The 15,531-nt window shown below is 39.7% G+C and overlaps 1 pseudogene; it reads left to right on the top strand.

Annotated features, from left to right (window-relative positions):
• The first annotated feature begins 197 nt into the window (after window positions 1-197).
• Window positions 198-13,843, top strand: LOC137728468 (galactan beta-1,4-galactosyltransferase GALS3-like; annotated as a pseudogene).
• The last annotated feature ends 1,688 nt before the right edge of the window (window positions 13,844-15,531 follow it).

The following is a 15,531-nucleotide window of genomic DNA, read 5'->3' as shown; positions in this document are numbered from 1 at the left end:
TAAGTTTTTTGCACAACATTTTTCACCTTGGCATGTGAATTTTAAACGGTAAAGTGTTCCAGACTCCAGTGTCCCTTTTTCTTCTCAAAGCAATTATTCCCGCGAAAAAGACATTTATTACAAAAATTCACAAAACCAAAATTCATTAAATCAAAGCTGGAAAAAACACATATAAACCCCCCAAAACAAAAGAATTACAAACTACGCTGAGATACGGGAGAGAAATTTTATGTCTTCCGTTCTCTCTGGTTCAGCAGAAACGAAAGCTCTACACACGTCAATGGTGAAGGAGAAAGCAAAGAAGGAGAAGAAGCTATTCGTCAGAGTCATCTTGAACTACGCGGCGGAGCTGAAGATACTACTGACGGCTCTGTTAATCCTCTGCATATTAGTTACTCTTCTCCACTTCAGCTCTTCCCGCTTCACCCTCTCCACCTCCGATCTCCACTTCTGCATCTGCAAAGTCAACCCTCTGGCCCAAGCACAGGCCCTCGCCCAAGCACCGGCCCAGTCAGATATAGCCACCACCGTCGCCGCAGATACAGCACTACTCTCTTTGCCAGCACCGCCATTAACACCTTTCCCGCCTCCGCCGCCATCTGTTGAGCTCGACAAGGTGCTCAGCAATGGCATCCTCAAGCGGGCGTTGAACCCGTACGGCTCCGCCGCCTACACTTTCAGAGGCGGCATGAACACTTTCATTACCATAGGAGCTTACAGAGGCGGCATGAACACTTTCGCCACCTCGAAGCCTCTCCACGACTTCTCCAACCCCGAGTACGAGTGCCAGTGGGTCTCGAATCTCAATTCGACCCGACCCATTTCCTCAGCCGGGTACAAAATGCTCCCGGATTGGGGTTTCGGTCGAGTTTACACCGTCGTGGTCGTGAACTGAACATTCTTCCAGGCCATCAATGCCGACAACTCCGGTGGTAAACTCCTCCTATTAGCCACCACCGAAGGCGATGGCGACGGGAATTTCAACACCACCGACATAATCCAGGCCTTAACCGAAGCCCCCGGAACTCTAAACGCCGGAATCTTCACCGCCAAGCCACAATACGACTATTTATACTGTGGGTCTCCATTGTTCGATAATCTGAGTCCCCAGAAAGTGAGGGAGTGGATTGCTTACCACGTCCGGCTGTTCGGGCAGGGATCCCATTTTGTATTCAACGACGTAGGCGGGATTCATGAGGAGGTGCTGGAGGTTCTGAAGCCATGGATGGAGCTCGAATACATAACGCTGCAGGACATCAAGGTGCAGGAGAGGTTCGCTGGGTATTATCATAACCAGTTCATGGTGCTGAACGATTGCTTGCACAGGTATAAATTCTTGGCGAAGTGGATGTTCTTCTTTGATGTGGATGAGTTCATTTACATGCCTCCCAACAGCAACATTAAGTTGGTGCTCGATTCCCTATCGGACTACACGCAGTTCACCATTGAGCAGATGCCGATGAGCAACAAGCTCTGCGTCTTTGAAGATTATAGCAAAATTTACAGGTACCTATCTCACATTTTTCTATCAAGTTTTGTGAATTACTTCTGTGGATTGATATTGGAAGAATAAGCCGTTCTACAACCGTCAAGCCGTCCTACAGCCGTCCTACCTGTTCTACAGCCGTCAAGCCGTCCTACAGCCGTCCTACCTTGTCCTACCTACACACTAGCCGTCCTACAGCCGTCCTACCTTGTCCTACCTACACACTAGGACGGCTACCTTGTCCTACCTACACACTGGTATCATGTATATATATCCTTGTAATCTTGTAGAGAAATATAATGAGAAAAAACATTCTCTTCCATATTTTCCACATAAAGCATTCTCTTCCATATTTTCCACATGGTATCAGAGCTGGAACCTTAACCGGCCTGACTCCATTGTTGTCTCTTCTCTTCTTCTGCACATTTGTTTCGATAATGGCAGAAGATAATCTTTTTGACTCAGAAGCTGAAAGCTTCACAGCTCCTCGCCCTAGTTTTCCAGAAGCTGAAGTCAACCCAAACCAACGTTTGTGTTCTGTGTTGTTAAATGAGTTTAACTATCTTCCATGGTCCAGATCAATATCTCTTGCCCTTGGAGGAAGATCCAAACTTGGATTCGTCAATGGAAGTATTGAAGCACCTGACGTCGCATCGCCGGAGTATGAAGCATGGCTGTACAAAGACCAGCTGGTCACGTCGTGGCTCCTCAACTCCATGGATCCTAAGCTATCTGAAATTTTCAGTTTTTCAGAATCCTCTAGTGCTCTTTGGAAGGCAGTCAAAGACATGTATGGAAATCAAAACAATGCTGCTCGAGTGTTCCATCTTAAGAGGAATCTTACAAGTCTTCAACAAGGTGATAAATCCTTTGTTCATCATCTCGGTTGCATGAAAAACATGTGGAACGAACTAGAAATGTATCGACCACACACTATCGATGATGCCGTACTGTTAAAAAGGTCCGAGGAAGACAAAATCTTTCATTTGCTTGCAAGTTTGGGCTCTGAATATGAAGATCTTAGAAGCCATATTCTAATGAATCCCGAACTTCCATCATTTGCAAGTGTTTGCACTACTATCCAGCGAGAAGAAGTACGCAGAAAAGTCATGAATGTTGACGTAAAACCTAGTGTGTCTGAGGCTAGAGCTTTTGTGACAAATCACAAGTCATTTGGAGATAAAGTATACAAGGGAAAAAGGCCAGATCTGAAGTGTCTACATTGTAATAATGTTGGACATCTAATAGATCGATGCTGGATATTGCACCATGAGTTGAAGCCAAGGTTTGAGAACAAGCCTTTAAGAGATCATAAGGGCTCACACGCTAGACCACATACAAACAAGTACCATGCTGCTGCTGCTACATCCATCGGTGGGTCGATGAACTTTACAGCCAATCCGGCTGACTTGTTGAATGAGTTCTCAACCTACCTTCAAACCAGAAAACGAAGCACAGGTGAAACGTCGACTGGGGAAAGTCAAACTGCTCTTCTTGGACAGTTTGCAGGGTTCTTAGCTGAATCTGGTCATGTACCTCAAGGAGACATTCCAAGTATCATGTGTGCTCTTTCAACTGCTCTAAATGTTAGTCACTCTCATGATTTTTGGATTATAGACTCAGGTGCCACAGATCACATGACAAATCAATATTCTAAGCTATAAGATTTTGAAAGCCACACTAAACCATCACTAGTTTCTGTAGCAAATGGTAGAGGTGTGCCAGTTCTAGGTAGAGGGAAAGTTAAACTGATCTCAGAAACTGTTGAGTCCACAGCGTTATATGTTCCATCTTTTCCCTTTCAATTATTGTCCGTAGGAAGGATTACAAACTCTCTAAACTGTCGTGCAATTTTTTCCCCCCACAATGTTGTTTTTCAGGATCTAGCCACCAAGAAGCTGATTGGTGAAGGTCACTACCTAAATGGGCTGTACTATTTTTCAGAGGACCTCAATGTTCCAAAGGGGTTCCAAGTCAGCTCAAACCTAGAACATCGGTTGTGGCATCAAAGCCTAGCACAGCCCTCAGAATCCGTGTTGTCTACGTTGTTCCCTAGTTTATGCAAATCCTCCCTTGTATGTGAAATTTGTCATTTGTCAAAATCTACTAGACTCCCATTCAATTCTTCCATGTCTAGGACTAGCAAGTTGTTTGAGATGGTGCACTCCGATGTTTGGGGACCTGCACCTCTAGAGTCTTTTGATGGTTATAGGTACTACGTTATCTTTGTTGATGATTTCTCAAGAGCCACTTGGTTGTACCTCCTAAAATTCAAAAGTGAAGTTATGGATGCTTTCAAGGACTTTCATAATCTTGTCATGAACCATTTTTCGTCCCAAATCCACATACTAAGGTCTGATAATGGCACTGAATATACATCCAAAAATATGACTAACTATTTGAGCACCCATGGAATTATACATCAAACAAGTTGTGTAGGTACTCCTCAGCAAAATGGAATTGCCGAAAGGAAGAATCGGGACCTACTTGAAAAAACCAGGGCGCTAATGTTGCAAATGAATGTGCCTAAGAGGTTTTGGTCTCAAGGAGTTCTTGCAGCCACCTACCTTATCAACAGACTGCCTAGTCGTGTTCTGGATACAAAATCACCATCTGAGGTTATGCAAAACAAAAAAATTAATCTTTCCCATCTGAGAATCTTTGGATGTACCTGTTATGTTCATATTCAATCCCATCACCGAGACAAGCTTGATCCCAAAGCTGTCAAGTGTGTTTTCATGGGATACTCCTCCACCCAAAAAGGGTACAAATGCTACAATCCGTGCTCCAGGAAGATGTTTGTCTCAAGAGATGTACGGTTTGATGAAAACCAACCATATTTCAACAAATCATCAGATCAAAATCGTCATGGGGAGCATTTCCTAGATCTTTTCCCATTGCCAAATCCAGTCGAACCAAGTGACTGTGTTCATTCACTACCTCACAACCGGGACTCTCATGCAACTCTTAATGACAACCTGCTTATTGGAGACGACACTGAAGCCTCAGAAGCACAAGTAGTTCCCCATGACCATAACACAACATCTATACAAGAGAGTGGAGCTGAACCTATTGTGATCCCAGCTCAACCCCGCAGGAATCCGACTCGAGATCGACATCCACCATCAAGGCTGCAAGACTATGAAACTTACCATGCCAGGTACCCTATTCACAAGTTTGTAAATTACTCCAAAGTCTCTCACTCTCATGTAGTCTTCCTCAGTAAACTGTCCTATGAAAGTGAACCAAGGAACTTTCAAGAAGCCAATCGTCAAGTTGTGTGGAGGCTAGCCATGGAAGAAGAACTCAAAGCCTTGAATGAAAATAAAACCTGGAGTGTAGTTCAACTTCCCAAAGGCAAGAAGGTGGTAGGCAGTCGATGGGTCTATAAAATCAAGTTTAATTCTGATGGCTCAATTGAACGACACAAGGCAAGATTGGTGGCTCGCGGTTTTACTCAAACTTTTGGAGTGGACTATAAGGAGACATTTGCTCCCGTGGCTAAGATGAGCACAATAAGCGTTTTGTTATCTGTTGCAGTGAACCATGAATGGCCATTGTACCAAATGGATGTAAAAAATGCTTTTTTACATGGAGACCTCGAAGAGGAAGTCTACATGCAACTACCCCCGGGTCATCCACAAGCACAGAATTCAGGTATGGCTTGCAAGCTTCATAAGTCAATCTATGGCTTGAAACAATCTCCTCGTGCCTGGTATGCCAAACTGAGCTCGGTACTTGAAAATTTTGGGTTCAAGAGAAGTCATGCTGATTCCTCCCTGTTTGTTCGAATAGGATCAGTTGGCAAATTAGTTGTACTAATCTATGTTGATGATATCATCATCACAGGTAATAACATTGATGAGATTCACACTCTTAAACATTCTCTTCATCAACAATTTGTCATTAAAGACTTAGGAGTTTTAAAATACTTCCTTGGGATTGAACTGGCCACTTCCCCCAAGGGACTTTTTTTGAGTCAAAGGAAATATGTGATTGACTTACTTCAAGAAGTGAAGATGATGGATTGCAAACCAACTCGTACTCCTCTTGATAGCAAATTGAAGTTGGACTTGATAGGAGAACCTCTCAGTGATATCAGTTAGTACCAACGATTGGTGGGTAAGCTTATATATCTCACCATCACCAGACCGGATATAACTTACGCCGTCAGTCTTGTAAGCCAATTCATGCATGCACCCACTGAAGCTCATTTAAATGTTGTTAAAAGAATTCTCAGATACCTCAAAGGCTCCATTGGTCGGGGAATCGTCATGAAAAACAATGGTCATACTCAAATCATTGCCTACACCGATGCTGACTGGGCAGGGAATGCTATTGATAGAAAATCCACTACTGGCTACTGCACGTTGGTTGGAGGAAACCTAGTGACATGGAAGAGCAAAAAACAAAATGTAATTGCTCGTTCAAGTGCCGAAGCTGAGTATAGAGCCATGGCTTCCACTGCATGTGAACTCATTTGGCTCAAGGGCCTTCTCTCGGACTTGGGGTTCTCAATCAACACACCTATGTCTCTTTTCTGTGACAATCAAGCAGCTATGCATATTGCCTCCAATCCGGTGTTCCATGAACGCACCAAACACATTGAAGTTGACTGTCACTACGTTCGGGAACAAGTCCAGTCCAAGGTAATTCAAACCACATTCACTCGAAGCCAAGATCAACTTGCTGATATTTTCACGAAGTCTCTTGCTTCTCCTCAGTTTCAAAGTCTGCTCTCCAAGTTTGGATCAATTAACCTCCTTGATCCAGCTTGAGGGGGAGTATTGGAAGAATAAGTCGTTCTACAGCCGTCAAGCCGTCCTACAGCCGTCCTACCTGTTCTACAGCCGTCATGCCGTCCTACAGCCGTCCTACCTTGTCCTACCTACACACTAGCCGTCCTACAGCCGTCCTACCTTGTCCTACCTACACACTAGGACGGCTACCTTGTCCTACCTACACACTTGTATCATGAATATATATCCTTGTAATCTTGTAGAGAAATATAATGAGAAAAAGCATTCTCTTCCATATTTTCCACATAAAGCATTCTCTTCCATATTTTCCACAATTGACATCTGGGTTGATTACACTAGTGCGCAAACGAAACCGAATTCCACAATTTCATGCACTATTTGTGGTTCGAGTTTGTGCATTTCAATTGGTAATTGCATGAGATTGTTTGTCACCTTTGCTGTATATTGCCATGCATGCATAATTATGGCTGGACTGTTTTGTAACTATTTATATTTAGATGTTGACAATGCAAAGTTTTTTTAATCAAGTTGTCTGTGCGCATGAAATGTTTTTTTTTTTTTTTGGCACTTCCTCCGCTTTTACTAAGAGCAACTCCAGCGTTGCTAAGTGCTCGGAGGATAGGCCAGAGAAAAGGGGCCCGAGGTTCTGTGGACCGGCTCCAGCGTGAAGGAGCCCGAGTGGAGGTGGAGGCCCGAGCTCCGGGCCCATGAAGAATTGCCAGCCCGAGAACCCGAGTGGATGTGACGCCAGGCCTAACGTCAGCCTGGCGTCAGGCCTTTTTATATTTTTTTTTCTCTCAGGCACGTGCACCCCACTCGCACGTGGGGGCGCGTCGCCGACATAAAATTAAAAAAACAGTCACTTTTTCAGTTACCGTTGGGAAGCCACGTGCCTTTCCACAGTTCGTTCGATCTCAATGGCTCTTTAACTTGGACCGTTCGATCTCAACGGTAAAAAAAAAATTAAAAAAAAAAGTCTAATTTAATATCTACCAGTCTATCTGAGATCAACAATGGATATTAATATGCTTTATAAATAAAATAAAAAAATAGTTTTAAAATTAAGAAAAGTTACCGTTGTGACACGTGGCACAATCTGAAATGTTGGAATTCAAAATTTTTAAATATATCCAACGGTAGAGATTAATAGTTGAATAAAAATTTAAAAAAAATTGTAAAAAATTCGAAAAAAAATCTGAAATTTTTTTTAAAAAAATTGTTTTTACTTTTCTATAAATACTTTCTCATTATCATCTACCTTACACCACAATTTCATATTTTCTCAACTATTTTCAATCACATTCCTTTCTTTCTCTCAAAGTTTCAATCCATTTTTTATCAACAAAATGACTACTGATGCAGGTACGAATTGGTCGCTTCTTGAAGATGTTGCGTTATGTACTAGCTGGGTTGAAGTTACTCATAGTTCGCTTACAGGTAATGAGATGCAGTTGCGAGAAATGTGGAGTCTTATTTATAACAATTATCTTGAGAAAATTGGTGGGAAAAAACCAAAGAATCGATGTCCAGTCGTTGGAAATTACTTAGCTAATCGTTTAGTACGTGGAGAGACGCCTTGGCACAAGCTAGTAGTAATATTCGAAGTGGGGAAAATTACTCGGATCAGGTAACAATATATTATTTATTTGTTTGTACTATACCCAAATTTACATTATAATTATTTGTTTGTATTATTTATTTGTTACCTACTTACATTATAATTATTTGTTTGAATTATTTATTTGTTACCTACTTACATTATAATTATTTGTTTGTATTATATTTATTTGTTACCTACTTACATTATAATGATTTGTTTGTATTATTTATTTGTTACCTACTTACATTATAATTATTTGTTTGTATTATTTATTTGTTACCTATTTTCATTATAATTATTTCTTCTCCCACATTGTGTTGGAACTTCAAGCACAAGCTTGGTACGCTGCCAAAACCAAAAGCAAAAATAAATCATTCAACCGGTGGGAATGTTGGAATATTGTCAAAGATTGTCCTAAATTTAGAGTTGTGCCTGTTGGTCCAGAAGTTTTCATGAACATCACCCCTCTACACTCTACACCCGATCATGTCTCGCATGTTCATGAAGATGATGCAGAAGAAGTGCCTGATATGCCCCTCCCTGAACAAGCGTCGGGTTCGACCCGTTATCCAATTAGGCCTCAAGGTAAGAAGGCTTCAAAGAGAAAAGGGAGTGCTTCCAAGAATGATTATGCAAAGTTCATGGAAGAACTTACTCGCCAAGGTGAATTGACTTTGGCGAGGGAACTGGCGAAATATGAGGTTGATAAGGCTAGAGAGGACGCAAAAGCTGCAGCTATTGAGAAAGAATTTCAGGCTAATGAGAGAGAAAGAGAGCTACTTAGGCAAGAAAGGGAACATGTTAGAGAAGAAAGACGGGCTCAACGAGATCGTGAGATTATGAACACGCCTTTAGAAGGGAAGTCTCCAAATTCTAAATTTTTTTGGAAGTCAGAGAAAGCGAACGTGGTGCGAAGGAGGCGTGCAAGAGAAGCTAGGGCAAGCCAAGATGGTCCTAGCACCACAAGAGAAGATCATTTTAGCACCACAAGAGAAGATCATTTTAGCACCACAAATTGTTAAGTGATGATGAATAGAGTAGTTTTTGTAATCGGAGCCCATAATTTTCCAATCACTTTGGGTTGTAATTTATTATTTATTGAATATAGTACTTTATATTGTTTCCAATTTATTGAATATTTATTCAAATGAATTTGGTAAGTTATTTATACTAAGAGAATATTTATTGAAATGACAAAAACACACCAAATGAAATTACATAAGCATACCGAATAATAAAAAACTCACTAAAAAAATTACATAAACATACCAAATAATAAAACACACCAAATAAAATTACATAAACATACCAAATAATAAAAAACTCAGTAAAAAAATTACATAAACATACCAAATAATAAAACACACCAAATAAAATTACATAAACATACCAAATAATAAAACACACCAAATAAAATAACATAAACATACCAAATTCAAAAAAACACATTAAATGAACTTAATTATCTTCAGCTTGTTTCAATGCCCATTGGTGCTCTATCAAGTCAATTTGTCGGGCATTGTGCATGTCTGGCATTTGAAATGCAGTATATTGTTGAATGAGCCTTTCATTGTAATGTCTATCCCTTTGTAATGGCTCATGTTGTACGGGCTCATCGGTGGCGTCATGAGCACAATATATACGTGTTATTGAATTGTTCATCGTGTCTGGCTCATATTCATCAACGACTTCATAATCGTACTCATTTTCCACAATCATGTTGTGAAGAATGATGCACGTCATCATGATGGATCGAAGCGACTCTACATCAAACAATCTGGCAGCACCCCAGACGATTGCCCATCGAGCTTGGAGGATACTGAAACAACGCTCCACATCTTTCCTGCACCCCTCTTGACAGCTTGCAAAGTGTTTTTCCTTTGCATTTCGCGGACGTGACACTGTTTTCACAAATGTTGACCACCGCGGGTAAATGCCATCAACTAGGTAGTATGGCCCGTCGTACATACGTCTGTTGCCCTCATACATAACTTTTGATGCCTTTCCTTGCAAGACATCGTTGAACACTGGGGATTGGGTAAGGACGTTGATGTCATTTTGAGCTCCCGGAACCTTGAAAAAGGCGTGCCAAATCCATGTATCAAAAGATGCCACCGCCTCCAAAATGATACTTTTTGCTCATTTTTTGTCCCCATAAGCGCCTTGCCATGCACTTGGACAGTTTTTCCACGTCCAGTGCATACTATCAATGCTTCCAATCATCCCAGAAAAATCACGCATCTCGGCCTTCTTCAGAAGCCGTTCCAAGTCCATGTTTGTAGGTTTGCAGAGGTACTAAGCTGTGTAGATAGATTCGATTGCTTCGCAAAACCTCATCAGGGACTCAATAATGGTTGATTTCCCCATCCTCGTTATCTCATCCACTTAGTCTGCAAATACTCCATATGCAAGCATCCGCAAGGCAACAGTAATTTTTTACTGAGGAAAAAGACCCATAGCACCAAAAACATCATTCTTTTGCACAAAGTAAGAATCATGGTTGCAAACAGTAATCATGATTTTGTTGAACAAATATCGTTCCATTCTAAAACGACGTCTAAAGTACGTATCAGGGAATGCACTATTAGGGACAAAATAATCGTCCAAGAGTTCCATACCTCGTCATTGCCTACTTCTATAAAGGTTTCCGGAACGGCTAGGCCTGTAGATTTGAGCCACATCTTGGATGACTCGACGGGAATGTGAGGTTCTGCCCATTCTTACTTCGTCATCTCTCCTTCTTAGCTCCTCATCTTTTTCCCTCTCATTTTTTGCCACCTGGTGATTGAACATTCCTTATGATTGATTAAACAATTCTTCCTCTTCCTAATCGAGTTCCCACATCATCCTTGAGGAAGAAGAAGACATTATAAGAAAGAAGCAGAAAATATGAATAATGATACAGATTTTTTTGAAGAAGGAAGCAGAAACTATGAATAATGATAGAGATCTTGAGAAAATTGGTGTGAGATTTGTGAGGATGGATGGTGGATTATTTGGAGGATTCAAAAAGGATTAGGTTGTAGATAATGCCACGTGGCATGCCGTCATTCGTTAAAAATCTAATGGAAATCTATCCTCAAATATTGTAAACAGATTATGACACGTGGCGCGACGTGATTGGTTAATAATCTTATCAGAAATCCATCACCAATAATTGTATTTTCGGATAATGACACGTGGCATAACGAGTACGATTAAAAATTTTATCGAAAATCCATCCCCAATAATTGTCTTTTCGGATTTTATGACAAGTGGCGCAACGAGAACGATTAAAAATCTTATCCGAAATTACAAATAAAATTATTTTGTATTATTTAATAATACTTTGGATAATGACACATGGCGCAACAAGAATGATTAAAAATCTTATCCGAAATTACAATTAAAATTATTTTGTATTATTTTATAAATTAAAAAATACTAATATTTTATTGCCTATTGCCAGGGCTATTGAAGTGTAACAGTGGAGATGTAAAAGGCGATTACTGTTCATTAAGGGCAGTTACTGTTCATCAGGTGGATTGAATAGTGAATAGCCTGGGGGGAGGGGGGAGGGCTCCAACGCTGGAGTTGCTCTAAAGGGTCTTCCTATCTTCCTCCTTGGCTTGAACTTTGTCAAAGTGACTGTTTTTTTATTTCAAAATGAGGACCTCAATTATTATTTTTAAAGGTTTATATCACAAATGATTTCTAAAATTGATCACACCATCAAAATGGTCTCTAAGATTACAAATTAATCTATGTAGTCCCTAAAAATAGATGTCGCAAATCAATATGGTCATTCCGTCACAATTTTGTCAAAAATTCTATTATATGCTAGCTGGTGTAATACATAAATGGGTTATACAAAATTTACGAGTTTTTATCACACATGGACCCTGAAAATGACTCACACTGTCAAGATGGTCCCTCAAATTGAAAAGCTATCAATGTAGTTCCTGAAATTATCCTTCCGTCACAAATCTGCTAAAATTTTTGTTATGCGCTGATTTGGGTTTCATAATTTAATAAGTAATTAAAAAAGTTGTCAAACATCTTTTTCTACAATGGAATTATCTCAAGGCGAGCTCATCGTTCTCCATGTCACTAAGATCACTGGGGTAGCTTGCCGAAAATGCTTTCCAAGATTAAAGTTATGAGGATGTCGAAGCCCAAATATTAACGGTGATCCATGTCACAGAAGTCGTCGCCAATCCAAGGCATCACCAAAGGTGGTCCCGACCTTGGTTCAATTTGGTGAAGGGTGTAAAGATGAGTGTCTTGAGAAATTTTTTTTTCAGAGAAAAGATGGCGAAAGCTACCATGGCATAAATGGAGGTAAAGGAGTGTGGCTTTCGGTTAGATGTGATTGTAGGACTGGGTCGACAACTTTTTTAATTAATTATTCAATTATTAAACTTATTTATAATTTAATTAGACTTGTGGGACCCAGTTGTGTACATATCAGTGTTAGATGACGTCAGCTGCTCAATGCATCACCAAAACTTGTGGAGTTTGACTTGGTTCAAACTCCTATCCTTTCAGCTGTTCCTAGTTTATAGGATTGTTTGGTTATTTGATTTTCTGTTGTAATCTGAACCTGTGGTTGTAATCCTTTCCTTGTATATAGGGTTTTCAAACCCAATCTGTAATCATGAAAGTATTATAAATACATGCATCCCACAATTGATTGGGTATGCAATTGACGTGAAACTTTGAACTAGTAAGTTTTACAATCAGCACATAACTTAAGCTTTGATAGAATTGTAACAGAAGGATCACATTGATTTGAGACACCTATTTCTAGGACCACATTGATCGATTTTCAATTTCAGGGACCATTTGTGATAAAAATGACTTATGGAGCTCATTTATGTGTCACATCAGCACATAACAATTTTTTTTTTTAAATTATGAAGAAAGGACCACATGATTTACGATACATATTTTCAGGGATTACATTAATCTATTTTTAATTTCATGAACCATTTTGATGGTGTGGGTCAATTTTAATGACCATGTGTGAAAAAAAAAAAAAAAAAACCCTTGTTTTAATAACATTTTGGCCCATATTTCTGATACTCTTGCTTTTGTGTTATGTTTTTCCTTCTATGGATGCATGTAACATGATCCCAATTATCAAAATTATATGTTAATTCTGGTAATGGAAAATTATTATTGCAAATTTTTCAACAACAATATGTTTACAGTAAAGGTCGGAGGTTTAGGTAAAACGCAGAATGGTCTAGCTATAATAGTTTCATATCGAATTCATGGAAGTTAATTATATATTAATTGATTAGTTAAACTCAAGATATTAATTTGGAAATTAAAGATTTGGTGTGAAGAAATGAATTAGTTGAAAGACAAAGAAATCATACGTATGAATATGTTGTTGATTATTTAATTAATATTAAGACTGATGTTGACCATTAAGAAATCAAATTAATTAAAAACTTAAGAGATTAAGACAGATTTGTGTAAATTTCTTAATTTGTCCGAGAGAGATCTAGAATCCAGCATAAAACTTGGTCAATTTAGCCGAACCAACACAAAGATAACAAGAATTCACCTAATCTCTACAATTGTAATTTTGTCAGTTTCTTGCAATAGAATTATATCCTGTGTTCACATGCTGATCTAAACATATTGTGATTCTGCAGGAAATGGGGGTTTGAGAAACTTGTGTACAGGGATGTGAAGAAAGGAATACATAGGGACTGGAAATACGCGGTGCAGCCGCGCAATGTGTACGCCGCGGGGGTACACAAGTCGCAGAATTTAGCAGGAAAGACGACACACATGACAAGGATCAAGTACTTCCATCACAGCAGGAACCATTAACACCCGGCGCGAGCCCTGCATATAGCTTATCAACGCGACCGAGGCTTATGTTGACGACAGACCTTATGTTATGGGCACAACCATGATAAGTCTTGCTGGTTCTGTGAAGGAATTTGAGCTCAGGATGATTGGAGACAGATTAGAAAAGACCGGACAGTAAGAGGCACACCATTTTCCCACTTTTTTTGCATCTCTTTTTTTTTTTCTTTTTCTTTTTTTTCTTGTTATTTTTTCATATTTTAATCTTTAATTACAGTTATGGAAAAGAAAATTCTTTGGAGGGCTTACAGTTATCTTGATCTTCCTTGTATAATATTTTTTAGTGAAAGGTATATATATAATTGTTTTCAGAGCATGTGACATGTCACATGCTCTGAGGAAAAATACATATGTTAGATTGTGTTACATTATTTTTAGTATTTAATTTTCTTAATTTATTTAATTTTGAGATTTGTGTAGAACTTCTTAAATCTATGGTAGCATCGAAAATGCAGAAATCAAAGAGAAACATATGGTACATAGGAAAATGAAAAGTGGAACCATGTTGCGAGCTTGATTTCAGGTGAACTCCGCCGACCACCATCGCCTCTTCTTCACTGATCCAAGTCCAAGTCCAAGTCCAAAGTTCGAAGCTGCTCGCTCTTTGTGATCTGTGGAAGCTACAAACTCTCAGTCACAGGTTTGTCGCCTCTCTATGTACCTCATCCTTGTTTTATGACGAAACCCTAAGGAGAACCCGCTTTAGGGCTCGAACCTGCCGCTCGCTCTTTGTGATCTTGTGGGCTTCAAATCTTTTTACTTCTTTTCTTCTTTTGGGTTTGTTGGGTTAGATTGGTCTTTGAGTGGTTCTTTGTACACTCATTTTCTTTTCTTAAATAAAGGACAACTAGTAGTAAGTCATGGTTATTCGCTCTTTCAGGGGGTTGAGAAGACTCATAGAGACATTTCAGCCTCCCCATGAATACAAGTCTAGCTTTCACACCAGCAGCGAGTTTTGAAATAATTATGTTAACACAAGGTCTTTTTAGACCCCTAAAATGATACAAGCCTGGAGAAGGCCCAAAGAAGGAAAAGAATACCAAATCATGTGGGTTTATAAGCCAGCCCAATAGAACCAAAAGAAAGAGGCTCGACTGCTCTAGACGATAGGTTACTGGTCGGGGTTGACCATCAACAAAGAAGCTGAGCATCGAGTAAGAAACCTACTTTACTACACAAAGCCCAAGGGACGAGCCTCTTAGACATCAATGCCAAGCTGCGTTTTGGTCATCCACAACGGAAGAAACCTAAGAAAGGACATAAGGTTGTCAGAACAATCATTCGAGGTAGCGTTCCTTCGACACCTCATGACCGAGCAAGACGCTTGACACAGGTTGGACCAAGAAACATTGCAATTGGACCTGAACATACATCACTTCAATTTCGTGTGTTACGTAAAGGAACTAAGATTCTCTCCCCTCTTCTTTCCATCCCCTTCCATCCTCTCTTCTCACATTCTTTTATTTTGTCTTTTTCTTTTTATAAAAAAATTAATATAAGATGTTGACATGGTTTAACTGTAACCGTTCAAATAAGATAAGAAAAAAGGGAGAAGAGAATCATACTATTTGATAAGGATGGTAAGGAAGCGACACGTGTAGGATTCTCTAAATTTGAATAGGTATGTAGACGCTGTCAGAAAGCCACCTAATGCTTGTGGCCTGTCTTCACATATACGACATCGGCTCGTGGGACCACACTGTTTATTTACCTAAGCTTTCACTGCGGCCTGACACGTGCCATGAAATCCCACGCGGTTTATGAACCAACGAGAGTAAAAGCAATTGATGAGTTTTCTGGATAAAAGTTGTGTTGCATGG

This window comes from Pyrus communis, chromosome 10, assembly GCF_041283825.1.
Source record: "Pyrus communis isolate YQ-2024b chromosome 10, ASM4128382v1, whole genome shotgun sequence".
Classification (NCBI taxonomy): domain Eukaryota; kingdom Viridiplantae; phylum Streptophyta; class Magnoliopsida; order Rosales; family Rosaceae; genus Pyrus; species Pyrus communis.
Note: the sequence above shows the minus strand (reverse complement) of the source record. Positions and strands in the feature narration are given on the sequence as shown.